Below are 14062 nucleotides of genomic sequence, written 5' to 3'. Positions count from 1 at the left end.
CCCCAGCAGAGCCTGGCTCCAGCCTCTGGGCACTCCCCCTGCACAGCTTTAGCCACAGCAAGGAGCTCACCCTCAGGCTCCTCCTCTGCAAGCTCCAGAGCCCTCAGCTGCCTCAGGCTCTCCTCCTGAGGAAGATCTTCCACTGCCTGCAACATCTTTGTGGCTCTGTGCTGGACTCTCTCAAGCAGTTCCCTGAGGTCCTTCTTGACCTGAGGGGCCCAGAACTGGACACAATACTCCAGATGTGGCCTCAACAGGGCAGAGTAGAGGAGCAGGAGAATCTCTCTCCACCTGCTCACCACAGCCCTTCTAACCCACCCCAGGGAGGTGGTGGAGTCTCCATCCCTGGAGGAGCTCAAGAAATGTATGGACATGGAAATTAGGGACACATCCCTGGAGCTGTTCAAAGAAGGATTGGATGTGGGACTTGGTGCCAGGATTTCGTATCATAGTATCAGTCAGGGTTGGAAGGGACCACAAGGATCATCTAGTTCCAATCCCCCTTCCATGGGCAGGCTCTTGGGTGACAGGTTGGACTTGATGATCTCTGAGGTCTTTTCCATCCTTTTTGATTCTATGGTGCTGTGGTTTGATGGCTGTGGTGGTGTTGGGCTGGTGGTTGGACTGGATGATCTTAGAGGTCTTTTGCAACTGAAATGATTCTATGACTCCCTCATTGCAGTTTTACCACTGTCATTTCAACATGGAGCCTTGACAGAGCCTGAAGCTCCTGGAACAATACTGTCTGTGCTTGGCTCAGGAGAGGAACTGAAGTCTCTGTTCCCATCTACAAATAATATGGACCAGAGACAGCGATATTCAGCCAAGGGAAATTAGCACTTCCTTGTAATCTCAGTCTTTGCATTTGCAAAACATGCAGACTGCTTGCTCGTGGTGGAGATTAGAGCTTCAGCTACATTTGAGATGTTGAGCTGCTCAAATGTGTCCAGAGAAGAGCAGTGAGGCTGGGGAGGGGTCTGGAGCACAGCCCTGTGAGGAGAGGCTGAGGGAGCTGGGGTTGCTTAGCCTGGAGAAGAGGAGGCTCAGGGGAGACCTCATTGCTCTCTCCAACTCCCTGAAGGGAGGTTGTAGCCAGGTGGGGGTTGGTCTCTTCTCCCAGGCACCCAGCACCAGAACAAGAGGATACAGACTCAAGCTGCGCCAGGGGAGGTTTAGGCTTGATCTTAGCAAGAAGTTCTTCCCAGACAGAGAGACTGGTCATTGGGATGTGCTGCCCAGGGGGCCCACCTGGAGGTGTTTAAGGAAACACTGAATGAGGCACTTAGTGTCATGGTGCAGCTGATCAGTTAGGGTTGGGTGATTGGTTGGACTTGATGATACGGCTGTTCCCTCTGGAGAAGAGAAGGCTCTGAGGAGACCTCATTGTGGCCTTCCAGAATCTGCAGGGGGCTCCAAGAAAGCTGGGGAGGGACTTTGGAGGGTGTCAGGGAGGGATAGGACTGGGGGGGATGGAGCAAAACTAGAAGTGGGGAGATTAAGATTGGATATTGTTCCCCATGAAGTTGTTGCCCATGAGGGTGGTGAGAGCCTGGCACAGGCTGCCCAGGGAGGTGGTGGAAGCCTCCTGCCTGGAGGTGTTTGCAGCCAGGCTGGATGTGGCTGTGAGCAACCTGCTGTAGTGTGAGGTGTCCCTGGCCATGGCAGGGGCCTTGGAACTGGCTGAGCCTTGAGGTCCCTTCTAACCTTCACAATTCCATGATTCTATGAGCAGAGCTACTCTGTGTGAATAACAGAACTGTCATGAAAAGGAGCCATGGCCATCATTTAGTTTGTGCTGTCACCTCAAGGTCAGTGTATGGAGGCCATTAGTAACTTCTCTTTGCTGTGTGCAGGTCATTGTGGGCTCTGGGGTTCATGCACACTCAGCCAAGGCTTTTGAAAAGTGCTCTGGTGCCTCAAAATGACTTCTTCTGGGAATGAGTGTCTGTGGCAGTGCTAAATGTTTCCTAGCAGAGAAGTGCCATAGGCACTTTTAATTGAATTCAGGAGCTGATGGCAAGAGGCAAAGTCTGTGCTGAAATCCTGCTGTCTATCTGCAGCACGTCTAGCAGGCAGGAGCAGCAAAACCTTCTGACATTCAGTCAAGCCCCAGGGAGGTCTCCAGAGGGACAGCTTCTGGGAGTTGAATTGTGACCTGTTTCTCCGTGGCTGTCACAGGCTTTGCCTTAAAATGTTACCCAGAGCTCTAAAGGTGATGCTGCCTGCACCACTGGCACCTGGCCCTTGAGAGGTAAGAGGAACATTCTTTTCTTGAGAGACCAGACCAAGGTGCTTTGCTGCTGAGTTCTGGGCTCCCCAGTTCAAGAGAGACAGGAATGTACTCCAGGGTGTCCAACAGAGGCTGTGAGGATGATGAAGGGTCTGGAACATCTCTCTGGTGAAGAAAGGCTGAGAGACCCAGGGCTGTTCAGCCTGGAGACAAGAGGAGATCTTGTTAATGGCTACAAATATCTGCAGGGTGGGTGTCAGGAAGAAGGGGCTAGGCTCCTGGCAGTGGTGTCCTGTAAGAGGGCAAGGGACACACATTGGAAGCCAGGAGGTTCCACCTCAGCATGAGGAAAAAGTTCTTTACTGGGAGGGTGCTGGAGCCCTGGAGCAGGCTGCCCAGAGAGGTTGTGGAGTCTTCTTCTCTGGAGACTTTTGTGACCTGTCTGAATGTGTTCCTGCATGACCTGCCTTGTGTGATCCTGTTCTGGCAAGGGGGTTGGACTCAATCATCTCTGGAGGCCCTTTCCACCCCCTACCACTCTATGATTACAAATCCAGATGTATTTATGAAGGCTTCCTGAGAAGGAATCAGAATTCTGCCTGTAAAGTACTCACTAAATATTATTCCTAATTCCTTGTGGCCTTCCAGTGTCCGCAGGCGGCTACAAGAAAGCTGGGGAGGGACTTTTGAGGGTGTCAGGGAGGGATAGGACTGGGGGGAATGGTGCAAAACTACAAGTGGTTAGATTGAGATTGGCTGTGAGGAAGAAGGTGTTGGCCATGAGGGTGGTGAGAGCCTGGCACAGGTTGCCCAGGGAGGTGGTGGAAGCCTCCTGCCTGGAGGTGTTTGCAGCCAGGCTGGATGTGGCTGTGAGCAACCTGCTGTAGTGTGAGGTGTCCCTGGCCATGGCAGGGGGCTTGGAACTGGCTGAGCCTTGAGGTCCCTTCCAACCCTGACAGTTCTGTGATTCTCTGATTCTATTCCACCACATCTACAGGTCTTGCAGAAAGTGATCTGAACAAAATCCCAGGTCAAATGTGCAAAGAGTTGTGTGAGTTTGGACACAATGAGCTTTGGAATTCCCTCCCAGCCCCTACCCTTCTATGATTCAATGCTAATCTATTAGGGGATGAAGATTACTGCCTTCTTGCTGGCTTACTGCTAAAGAGTTTCCCCTACTGTTATGGTTACTGCAATGCATGTCATGGACCCCCAGCTATCCAAACAGAATTGTTGGCCTGCCAGTCCAGGCTGTGAGTTGCAGGGGAGAAGAGCATTGCTCTTGGTGCAGTTCGAAGGGGAGAATGAGTGTCTCCTACTTGCTGCAAGCCACTTGCAAGAGTAGAATAGAATAGAATAGAATAGAATAGAATAGAATAGAATAGACCAGGTTGGAAGAGACCTTCAAGGTCAAGGTGCCCAGGGAGTTTGGGGATGTCCCCTCCCTGGAGGTGTGCAGTGCCAGGTTGGATGAGGTCTTGAGCAACCTGAGCTAGTGGGTGGTGCCCTTGCCCATGGCAGGAGAGTTGGAACTGGATCATAGAGTTGTAGAATTATGGAATCAAAGAATCACAGAGTCATAGAATCATAGACTCAAAGTCATAGAGTCATAAATCATAGAGTTACAGAGTCATAGAGTCATGGAATCGTAGAGTCATAGAATCTTGGAGTCATAGAGTCATAGAATCATAGAGTCAGAGTCATAGAGTCACAGAATAATAGAGTTATGGAGTCATAGAGTCAGAGTCATAGAATCATAGAGTCATGGAATCATAGAACCATAGAATCATAAAGTCAGAGTCATAGAGTCATAGAATCTCAGTCATAGAATTGTAGAGTCATAGAATCAGTCATAGAGTCAGAGTCATAGAGTCATAGAATCATAGAGTCAGAGTTATAGAATCATAGAACCATAGCATCATAGAGTCATAGAATCTTAGAGTCATAGAATCAGAGTCATAGAGTCCTAGAGTCATAAAGTCATAGAATCAAAGAGTCAGAATCATAGAATCATAGAGTCATAGAGTCATAAAGTCATGGAATCACAGAGTCAGGGTCATAGAATCAGAGTCATGGAGTCATAGAGTCATAGAATCATAGAATCATAGAGCCATAGAGTCATAGAGTCATAGAATCAGAGTCAGAGTCATAGAACCCTAGACTCATAGAATCACAGAATCGTAGAACCATAGAGACATAGAATCCTAGAGCCACAGAGTCCTGCTGTCAGGAGAAGAATGCAGAAATAATCTTTAATGCTTAACTTAGAGCAGGGCCCAGCAGTCTCATTCTGCTGAGGCTGTATGACACATGAAATCTCTCTGAAATTCTTGCCAGTGAGGGTGGGGAGACACTGGCACAGGTTGCCCAGGGAGGCTCTGGATGTATCCTCCCTGCAGGTGTTCAGGGCCAGCTGCATGAGGCCTTGAGCAAGCTGGGCTGGTGAAAGGCATCTCTGCCCATGGCATGGGGGCTGGAACTGGAGGGTCTCTAAGGTTCCTTCCAACCCAAGGCAGTGCAGGTTTCTCTGGGCTTTATCTTCTTGTGGCTGAACAAAATACTCAGCAGGATTTAGCAGGGACTACAGGTGAGAGTGCTCCAAAGCAGACTGAGGAAGTTTTGACAGGGGCTTGGAAGTGGAGGATCTTTGAGGTCCTTTCCAACACAATCCTCTGACCTCCCCTGTGTTATTTGTTGTTAGCTTAGCAAACAACCACAGAGTGTCCTTCTTGAGGTAAAGATGGAGGCAGAAGGCAGTGAGGTGATGAATGAACTTAGACCAAACTCTGTCCCCCAGAGAATGTTCCCAATCCCCCTGTGCAAACAAACCCCTGGGTGTCTTGAACTTAGACAAAAACCTGCTTTCCAAAGCAGGCTTAGGAAACTTTGCAAGTATAGCTGATGGGTTGGGGCTTTGTTGTTCACTTCTGTGGTTACTTAGCATTTATTTACCTATTCATTTCTTTATATTCTGACTGTGCTTGTTTGTTCCAAACACTGAAAGCCAGGAAGGATTTATTTTTAAAGGCTGCACAATTGACTACAACAATGAGGTGTTCAGAGGAAGGAGAGCAAGACATTATTCATGTCTTGTCTAATCACATCCCAAGCCAGCAGGTCCAAGGAGGGGATTCACCCCTTCTACTCTGCTCTGCTGAGGCCACACCTGGAGCTCTGGGTCCGCTTCTGGAGTCCCTAGTACAGGAAGGATCTGGAAGGTGCTGGAAGGTGTCCAGAGAAGGGCCGCGAGGAGGAGCAGAGGGCTGGAGCTGCTCTGCTATGGAGACAGACTGAGAGAGTTGGGGTTGTGCAGTCTGGAGAGGAGAAGGCTCTGAGGAGACCTAATTGTGGCCTTCCAGGATCTGCAGAGGGCTCCAAGAAAGCTGGGGAGGGACTTTTGAGGGTGTCAGGAAGGGATAGGACTGGGGGGATGGAGCAAAACTAGAAATGGGGAGATTGAGATTGTCTGTGAGGAAGAAGTTGTTGTCCATGAGGGTGGTGAGGGCCTGGCAGAGGTTGCCCAGGGAGGTGGTGGAAGCCTCCTGGCCGGAGGTGTTTGCAGCCAGGCTGGATGTGGCTGTGAGCAACCTGCTGTAGTGTGAGGTGTCCCTGGCCATGGCAGAGGGTTGGAACTAGATGATCCTTGGGGTCCCTTCCAAGCCTAACAGTTCTATGACTCTGTGACAGTCCCCAGCTTTGGAAGTGAAAGCTATGACCTCCAACTGGTTGTTAACTGAGTTCTTAATTGATCTTATTAGAAATCATAATTACTCCCCTGGGTTGCTGTACACCTTTTTAATCCACTGCATGCCAGCTAAAGCTAAAGGAACTATTCTTTCATTTTATGGCCATTTTATGTACATCTATGGTCTTTTAATGTTGTTTTTATCTCCCCTCCCCTCCACCCCCCCTTATATTTATGATCAGTCATAAAGGGTGCTACAGATTTGTGTTGTGAGTCTCAACAGAAGACCTGCAAGGCTCATGCCAGTTCTGTCTAGACTGTTTCTATTTAAACATTGAGAATGTGACCTACTTTCATCTCTGTCACTGCATCTGCAGATTCTCCCATTCCTGTCATATTAATTCAGCCAAGTTTAATGATTGTCTTGCCTCATTAGCTGGGCTTGCAGGACACATATGGGAGACCTCAACGAAGCCAAAACTCATTGCTCAGTGGTGCCAAGAACGTGTCACCATATTTATCCAGCCCTTAGTGACCCAGGGAGCTCAAGTAAATATTTCTTCCAGGTCTTTCTAATGGTTTCTGAGATCCATCTCACAAAGTTGAGCAAAACTACTTAATGATGCTCTGTTAGGGAGAAATTTAATGATGTTCAACAAGGGCAAGGGGAGAGTCTTGCACCTGGGAAAGAACAACCCCAGGGAACAGAATAGGCTGGGGACAGAGCTGCTGGAGAGCAGTGAAGGGGAAAAGGAGCTGGGGGTGCTGGGGGATGGGAGGTTGAGCATGAGCCAGCAATGTGCTCTGGTGGCCAAGAAGGCCAATGGCATCCTGGGGTGGGTTAGAAGGGCTGTGGTGAGTAGGTGGAGAGAGGTTCTCCTGCCCCTCTGCTCTGCCCTGCTAAGGCCACATCTGGAGTGCTGTGTTCAGTTCTGGGCCCCTCAGTTCAAGAAGGACCTCAGGAAACTGCTTCAGGGAATCCAGCACAGAGCTGCAAAGATGCTGAAGGGAGTAGAACATCTTTCCTAGAAGAGAGATCCTGAGGGAGCTGAGGGCTCTGGAGCTTGCAGAGGAGGAGCCTGAGGGTGAGCTCCTTGCTGTGGCTAAAGCTGTGCAGGGGCAGTGCCCAGAGGCTGGAGCCAGGCTCTGCTGGGGGATGCCCAATGCCAGCACAAGGGGCAGTGGTGGAAGCTGAGGCAGAGGAAGTGCCATGGAAAGAGGAGGAAGAATTTTTCCCCTGTGAGGGTGAGAGAAGCCTGGAGCAGGCTGCCCAGGGGGGTTGTGGAGCCTCCCTCTGTGGAGCTATTCAAGACCTGCCTGGATGTGTTGCTGTGTGATCTCCTCTGGGTGCTCCTGCTGTGACAGGGGGGGGTGTGAACTTTGGAGGTCCCTTCCAGCTCCTAACATTCTGTGACTCTGTCCATCCAGACTTTTAATGACAAGTGACTAACATCCATCCCTATGCATGCAGATGCATGAGGAACATAAACTGAATTTTACTACTGACTCATTTTCCCTTTGAGGATTGACTAGAAGCAAATCTTCCACTTGCAATTTGGACTTCAGTGAGATATTTGGTGACAGCTTTTTTTGCCAGAAGTTGATGCCTTTTGTTCTTTTGTAAGTGTAGAAATTGTCTTCAATCTTCTTGGGTTTTTTTTGTAATTTACTGCACTCCTTGCTGTTCTGTAGTTGCTTTAGTGATACATAAAAGGCTATCAATATATTTCACTGAAGAAAAATGGAGTGGATCTGAGATGTTTCAAGTTGCTGTTCATCAGGGCAATTGGATTTGTGTGGATTCAGTAGCTAGGTGATTGGGCAGGGACTGGCTGGAAAGCAGCCCTGAGGAGAGAGACTTGGGGGTGCTGGGGGAGAAGAAGCTCACCAGGAGCTCTCAGTGTGCACTTGCAGCCCACAAAGTCAATCAGATCCTGGGCTGCATCAGGAGAAGTGTGGCCAGCAGGGCAAGGGAGGTGATTCTCCCCCTCTGCTCAGCTCTGCTGAGACCCCACCTGGAGTCCTGCCTCCAGTTCTGGAGCCCCTATTCCAAGAGGCATCTGGAGGTGCTGGAAGGTGTCCAGAGAAGGGCCAGGAGGATGAGCAGAGGGCTGGAGCACCTCTCCTGTGAGGACAGACTGAAGGAGTTGGGGCTGTTCAGTCTGGAGAAGAGAAGGCTCCCAGGTGACCTCATTGTGGCCTTCCAGTATCTGAAGGGGGCTAAAAGAAAGCTGGGGAGGGACTGCTCAGGATCTCAGGCAGGGATAGGACTAGGGGGAATGGAATGAAGCTGGAGGTGGGGGGATTGAGGCTGGAGGTGAGGAGGAAGTTCTTCCCCATGAGAGTGGTGAAGCCCTGGAATGGGTTGTCCAGGGAGATGGTCGAGGCCCCGTCCCTGGAGGTGTTTAAGGCCAGGCTGGATGAGGCTATGGCCAGGCTGATGTAGTGTGGGGTGTCCCTGCCCATGGCAGGGGGGTTGGAACTGGCTGATCCTTGTGGTCCCTTCTAACCCTGACTGATACTATGAGACTATGAATATTTGCTGCAGTTTCATAGGATTCACAAACTGGTTTAGCTTGGAAGGGACCTTTAAAGGTCATCCAGTCAAACCCCACCACAGTCAGCAGGCAGAGCTGCAACTAGAGCAGGCTAGTCAAACCTCCATCCACCTCACCTGGAATGGTTCCAGGGATGGGACATCTATCACCCCTTTGGGCAAACTGGGCCAGGGTCTCACCACCCTCATGGGGAAAAACTTCTTCCAAACATGTAACCTGAATCTCCCCTCCTCTTGCTTGGATCCATCTCCAGCAGGTCCTACCACTCCCTGACACCCTTCTTGTATCCAGCCTGAATTTTCCCTCTTTTAGTTCAAATCATCCCTCCCTTCTCCTGTCACAACAGGCCCTGCCCAAAAGTCTGTCCCCAGCTTTCTTATCAGCCCCTTTAAGAACCGAAAGGCCACAAGAAAAGTCTCCCTGGAGCCTTCTCTTCTCCAGGCTGAACAACCTCAACTCTCTCAGCCTGTCTGCACAGGAGAAGTGTTGCAACCACCTGAGCACTTTGGTGGCCTCCTCTAGGACTGGAATTTTACTTCATAGTGAAATTCTCTGAAATTCCTCTTAAAATCAGGCAATTTGAGCAGCTGCAATGATCCTGTGATTACCATAAATACATACTACTACTTTCAATACTAATGGCTGCATGCTGTGGAATGGAATAGATCTTAATTAACACTGGAGAGGAAGTCAAGAATGCCTCAGATGCACAGTGAGCAGGTTAAACATGAATAAAGTGTATGTGCAACTCCTTATTTGATCTTTCTGCCCCCAGATTATTCTTTTATACATTCCTCAGTGCTTCTCAAGGGATTGAAGAGTGAAATGACTTCACTTTCAGATGGTCAGGTTGGCCTTGTGACTTCGTTGTTGGTATGTTGCATCCTATGCTGGTATGTTGCATGTTCAGTGGCCAGCAGGAGCAGGGAAGTCATTGTGCTCCTGTCCTCAGCACTGGTTAGGCCATACCTTGAGTCCTGTGTCCAGTTCTGGGCCCCTCAATTTAAGAAGGACATTGAGAGACTTGAAGGTGTCCAGAGAAGGGCAAGGAGGCTGGGGAGGGGTCTGGAGCACAGCCCTGTGAGGAGAGGCTGAGGGAGCTGGGGTTGCTTAGCCTGGAGAAGAGGAGGCTCAGGGGAGACCTCATTGCTCTCTCCAACTCCCTGAAGGGAGGTTGTAGCCAGGTGGGGGTTGGTCTCTTCTCCCAGGCAAGCAGCACCAGAACAAGAGGACACAGTTTCAAGCTGTGCCAGGGGAGGGTTAGGCTGGAGGTGAGGAAGAAATTCTTCCCAGACAGAGAGATTGGCCATTGGGATGGGCTGCCCAGGGAGGTGGTGGAGTCACCATCACTGGAGGTGTTTAGGAAGAGCCTGGATGAGGCCCTTGGTGCCATGGTTTAGTTGATTAGATGGTGTTGGGTGATAGGTTGGACTGGATGCTCCCTGAGGTCTTTTCCAACCTTACTGATTCTATGATGGCCATGGTGGTGTTGGGCTGCTGGTTGGACTGGATGGTCTTTTAGGGCTTTTCCAACTGAAACAGTGCTATTGTTCTACAGAGTTACTGAGGTACCTCCTGCGTTCAGCACACTTTAGTCTGCATTGCTTGGGTGCTCCACTTCAAAAGAAAGAAGAGAGGGTCCCAAAAGGAGAGAATTAGGTAATCCTCATGCAAATATTTCTGCCACTTCAGTGCTTTTCACTGAGGTTATTAATTCTCCTGTTTAGATCTCACTCTTTTTATTGAGTGAGGAAGTGCATCAACTGTGAATATTTTCCACAGAAGCCTTATTGGAATATGAAGCAGAAGTGCTGTGAGCATGAGTGTCTCATTGTGTGAGGGTCGTATTTGGACTAGATCTTCCCAAAGTGAATGCACATTTTAGATCAGCTCTGACTCACAGAGCCTTAAAGACTCTGCAGTGAATTAGTTTAATTGGAGATGAAGCCCTAGGAAATGGAAAACTCCAAAGAACTTTTCTAATAGCTGAGGAGAAGCTCTGCCTGCTCTTTCATGAGCAGGCCTCTGTTCTGTTAGCATCACCCCAGGAACTCAACGAACAGAAGGCTTCAAGGCAGGTATTTGCACAACTGCCCTGGAAGCTGAAGGCCTCCCACTGGCAGGAGATGGGACTCACAGCATCACACAGTCTCACAGTATCACCAAGGTTGGAAGAGACCTCAAAGATCATCAAGTCCAACCTGTAACCCAATCCCTAACACCTCCTGACAACTAAACCATGGCTCCAAGTGGCACAACAAAGACTTTTTCGAACACCTCCAGGGATGGCAGCACATTCCAATGGCTAACAACGGTCTCCTGTCCTCCAGCCTAAACCTCCCCCTAGCACAGCTTGAGACTGTGTCCTCTTGTTCTGGTGCTGCTTGCCTGGGAGAAGAGACCAACCCCCACCCAGCTACAACCTCCCTTCAAGGGAATTGGAGAGAGCAATGAGGTCTCCCCTGAGCCTCCTCTTCTCCAGGCTAAGCAACCCCAGCTCCCTCAGCCTCTCCTCACAGGGCTGTGCTCCAGACCCCTCCCCAGCCTCCTTTCCCTTCTCTGGACACCTTCAAGTCTCTCAATGTCCTTCTTAAACTGAGGGGCCCAGAACTGGACACAGGACTCAAGGTGTGGCCTGAGCAGTGCTGAGCACAGGGCACAATGACTTCCCTGCTCCTGCTGGCCACACTGGTGCTGATGCAGGCCAGGATGCCATTGGCCGTCTTGGCCCCCTGGGCACACTGCTGGCTCATGTTCAGCTGCTGTCCACCCCAGGTCCCGTTCTGTCTGGCTGATCTTTTTCCAGAAAGCTGGGAGTTATCATAGATTCAAAGATTTATTTTTGTTTGGAAAAGGCTGACAGAGATCATGGAGTCCAACTGTCAGCCGAACACCAGGTAGAAGGATAAATTTCAATTAATTAACTCATTTCTGAATGAAATCTACAACATGAAACTGTTAAATTAATTTTCTGAGTTTAGACTTCAGTCCTGTGCAGCCAGATGCAGATTCCTCAGCTGATGAGATTCAACAAGAGCAAGTGCAGCGTTCTGCACTTACAGGCTGGGGGAGGAGGGGAGAGAAAGCAGCCCTGAGGAAAAGGACTTGGGGGTGCTGGGGGCAGGAGAAGCTGGACAGGAGCAGGCAGGGTGAGCTTGCAGCACAGGAGGCCAAGGGCAGCCTGGGCTGCATCCAAAGCAGCATTGCCAGAGAGCCAGAGAGCTGATTCTGACACTTTGCTCTGCTGAGACCTCCCCTGCAGTGCTGTGTGCAGCTCTGGAGCCCTCAGCACAGGAAGGACCTGGAGCTGATGGAGAGGGTCCAGAGGAGGCCATGAGAATGCTCAGGGGGTTGGAGCAGCTCTGCTGTGAGGCCAGGCTGAGGGAGCTGGGGGTGTTGAGCCTGGAGAAGAGAAGGCTCCAGGCAGACCTCAGAGCAGGCTGCCAGGACCTGAAGGGGGCTGCAAAAAGGCTGCAGAGAGACTGTTTGCAAAGGCTTGCAGGGACAGGAGCAGGGACAATGGCTTCAAAGTAGAGCAGAGCAGATTGAGCTTGGATGTGAGGAACAAGTTCCTTGCTCTGAGGGTGGTGGAACACTGGCACAGGTTGCCCAGGGAGGTGGTTGAGGCTCCATCCCTGGAGATATTGAAGGTGAGGCTGGATAGGGCTCTGGGCAACCTGATCTAGCTGGGGATATCCCTGCTGAGTGCAGAGGGATTGGACTGGATGAGCTTTGGAGGTCTCTTCCAGCCTAGTCCATTCTATGATTCCCTGATCCCATGATACCATCATCACGCAAATGTCAAGCCCCTAAATGTGAGCTATTGTTCTATTTATACCCATCCAGGTAGGATGACTTAAACTGTGTGCTCCATTATCTTCTGATCAGTGATGATGTAATGAGTTGGTTCCCAGGAAGGTAAGGGACCATTTGTACTTTCCACTTTCTCTCCACACACAGTTTTGAGTGATTAAAATTCAGTTTGAGCATCTGCACTCCCTTTCTTCTATGGAGAATTAGAAGCTTCATGCACTGCAAGATCTGAATTATAGAATCACAGAACTGTCAGAGTTGGAAGGGACCTCAGGGCTCAGCCAGTTCCAAGCCCCCTGCCATGGCCAGGGACACCTCACACTACAGAGGTTGCTCACAGCCACATCCAGCCTGGCTGCAAACACCTCCAGGCAGGAGGCTTCCACCACCTCCCTGGGCAACCTGGGCCAGGCTCTCACCACCCTCATGGGCAACAACTTCTTCCTCACAGCCAGTCTCCCCATTTCTAGTTTTACTCCATTTCCCCCAGTCCTATCCCTCCCTGACACCCTCACAAGTCCTTCCCCAGCTTTCTTGGAGCCCTCTGCAGATCCTGCAAGGCCACAATTAGGTCTCCTCAGAGCCTTCTCTTCTCCAGACTGCACAACCCCAACTCCCTTAGAGTAGAGCAGCTCATCCTCATAGCCCTTCTCTGGATACCTTCTGGGGACACTGGCTGATAGTAGGCTGAACATGAGCCAGCAAAGTGCCCAGGAGGCCAAGAAGGTGAATAGCATCCTGGCCTGCATCAGCACTAGTGTGGCCAGCAGGAGCAGGGAGGTCATTCTGCCCTGTGCTCAGCACTGCTTAGGCCACACCTTGAGTCCTGTGTCCAGTTCTGGGCTCCTCAGTTTCAGAAGGACATTGAGAGACTTGAAGGTGTCCAGAGAAGGGCAAGGAGGCTGGGAGGGGTCTGGAGCACAGCCCTGTGAGGAGAGGCTGAGGGAGCTGGGGTTGCTTAGCCTGGAGAAGAGGAGGCTCAGGGGAGACCTCATTGCTCTCTCCAACTCCCTGAAGGGAGGTTGTAGCCAGGTGGGGGTTGGTCTCTTCTCCCAGGCAAGCAGCACCAGAACAAGAGGACACAGTCTCAAGCTGTGCCAGGGGAGATTTAGGCTGAGTGTGAGGAAGAAATTCTTCACAGAGAGAGAGATTGCCCATTGGGATGTGCTGCCCAGGGATGTGGTGGAGTCACCATCCCTGGAGGTGTTTAGGAAGAGCCTGGATGAGGCACTTGGTGCCATGGTTTAATTGGTCAGATGGTGTTGGGTGAGAGGTTGGACTTGATGATCTCGAAGGTCTATTCTATTCTATTCTATTCTATTCTATTCTATTCTATTCTATTCTATTCTATTCTATTCGTTTCTATTCCATTCCATTCCATTCCACCACCTCCACGTCTTTCCTGCAATAGGGTCTCCAGAGAAACCTCACGCTGTAGGAAGGTACTCAGCACTAAATGCTTTTATTACACCCAGCAATAGACTTAAAGAGATTTTCTACCGGGTTTTAGGGTTCTGGGTGGGTTTTTTTCCCCCTCCTAATGAAAACCCACACAGGGATTTTGATGGCAATGACAAAGACACCGTTCCAAGCCCTGGTTATTTGAGCCCTGTCATGCATCAACGTTGTCACTTCTCAAATGCAGCCTGAAGAGCTGAAAATCATCAGTCTGAGTCACATCCAGTGACTTTGTGTGTGTGTGTGTGTGTGTTTCTTCTTTGTCCTCCCATCTTCACTTATGTGCTATAAAACAGATCATGTTTATTTTGCTCTTTC

This window comes from Melanerpes formicivorus, unplaced genomic scaffold (genome assembly GCF_026170545.1).
Source record: "Melanerpes formicivorus ecotype bairdi unplaced genomic scaffold, bMelFor1.0.p_v2 SCAF_52, whole genome shotgun sequence".
In the NCBI taxonomy this organism is placed as follows: domain Eukaryota; kingdom Metazoa; phylum Chordata; class Aves; order Piciformes; family Picidae; genus Melanerpes; species Melanerpes formicivorus.
The sequence above is the reverse complement of the archived record's forward strand: the minus strand, read 5'-3'. Positions refer to the sequence as shown.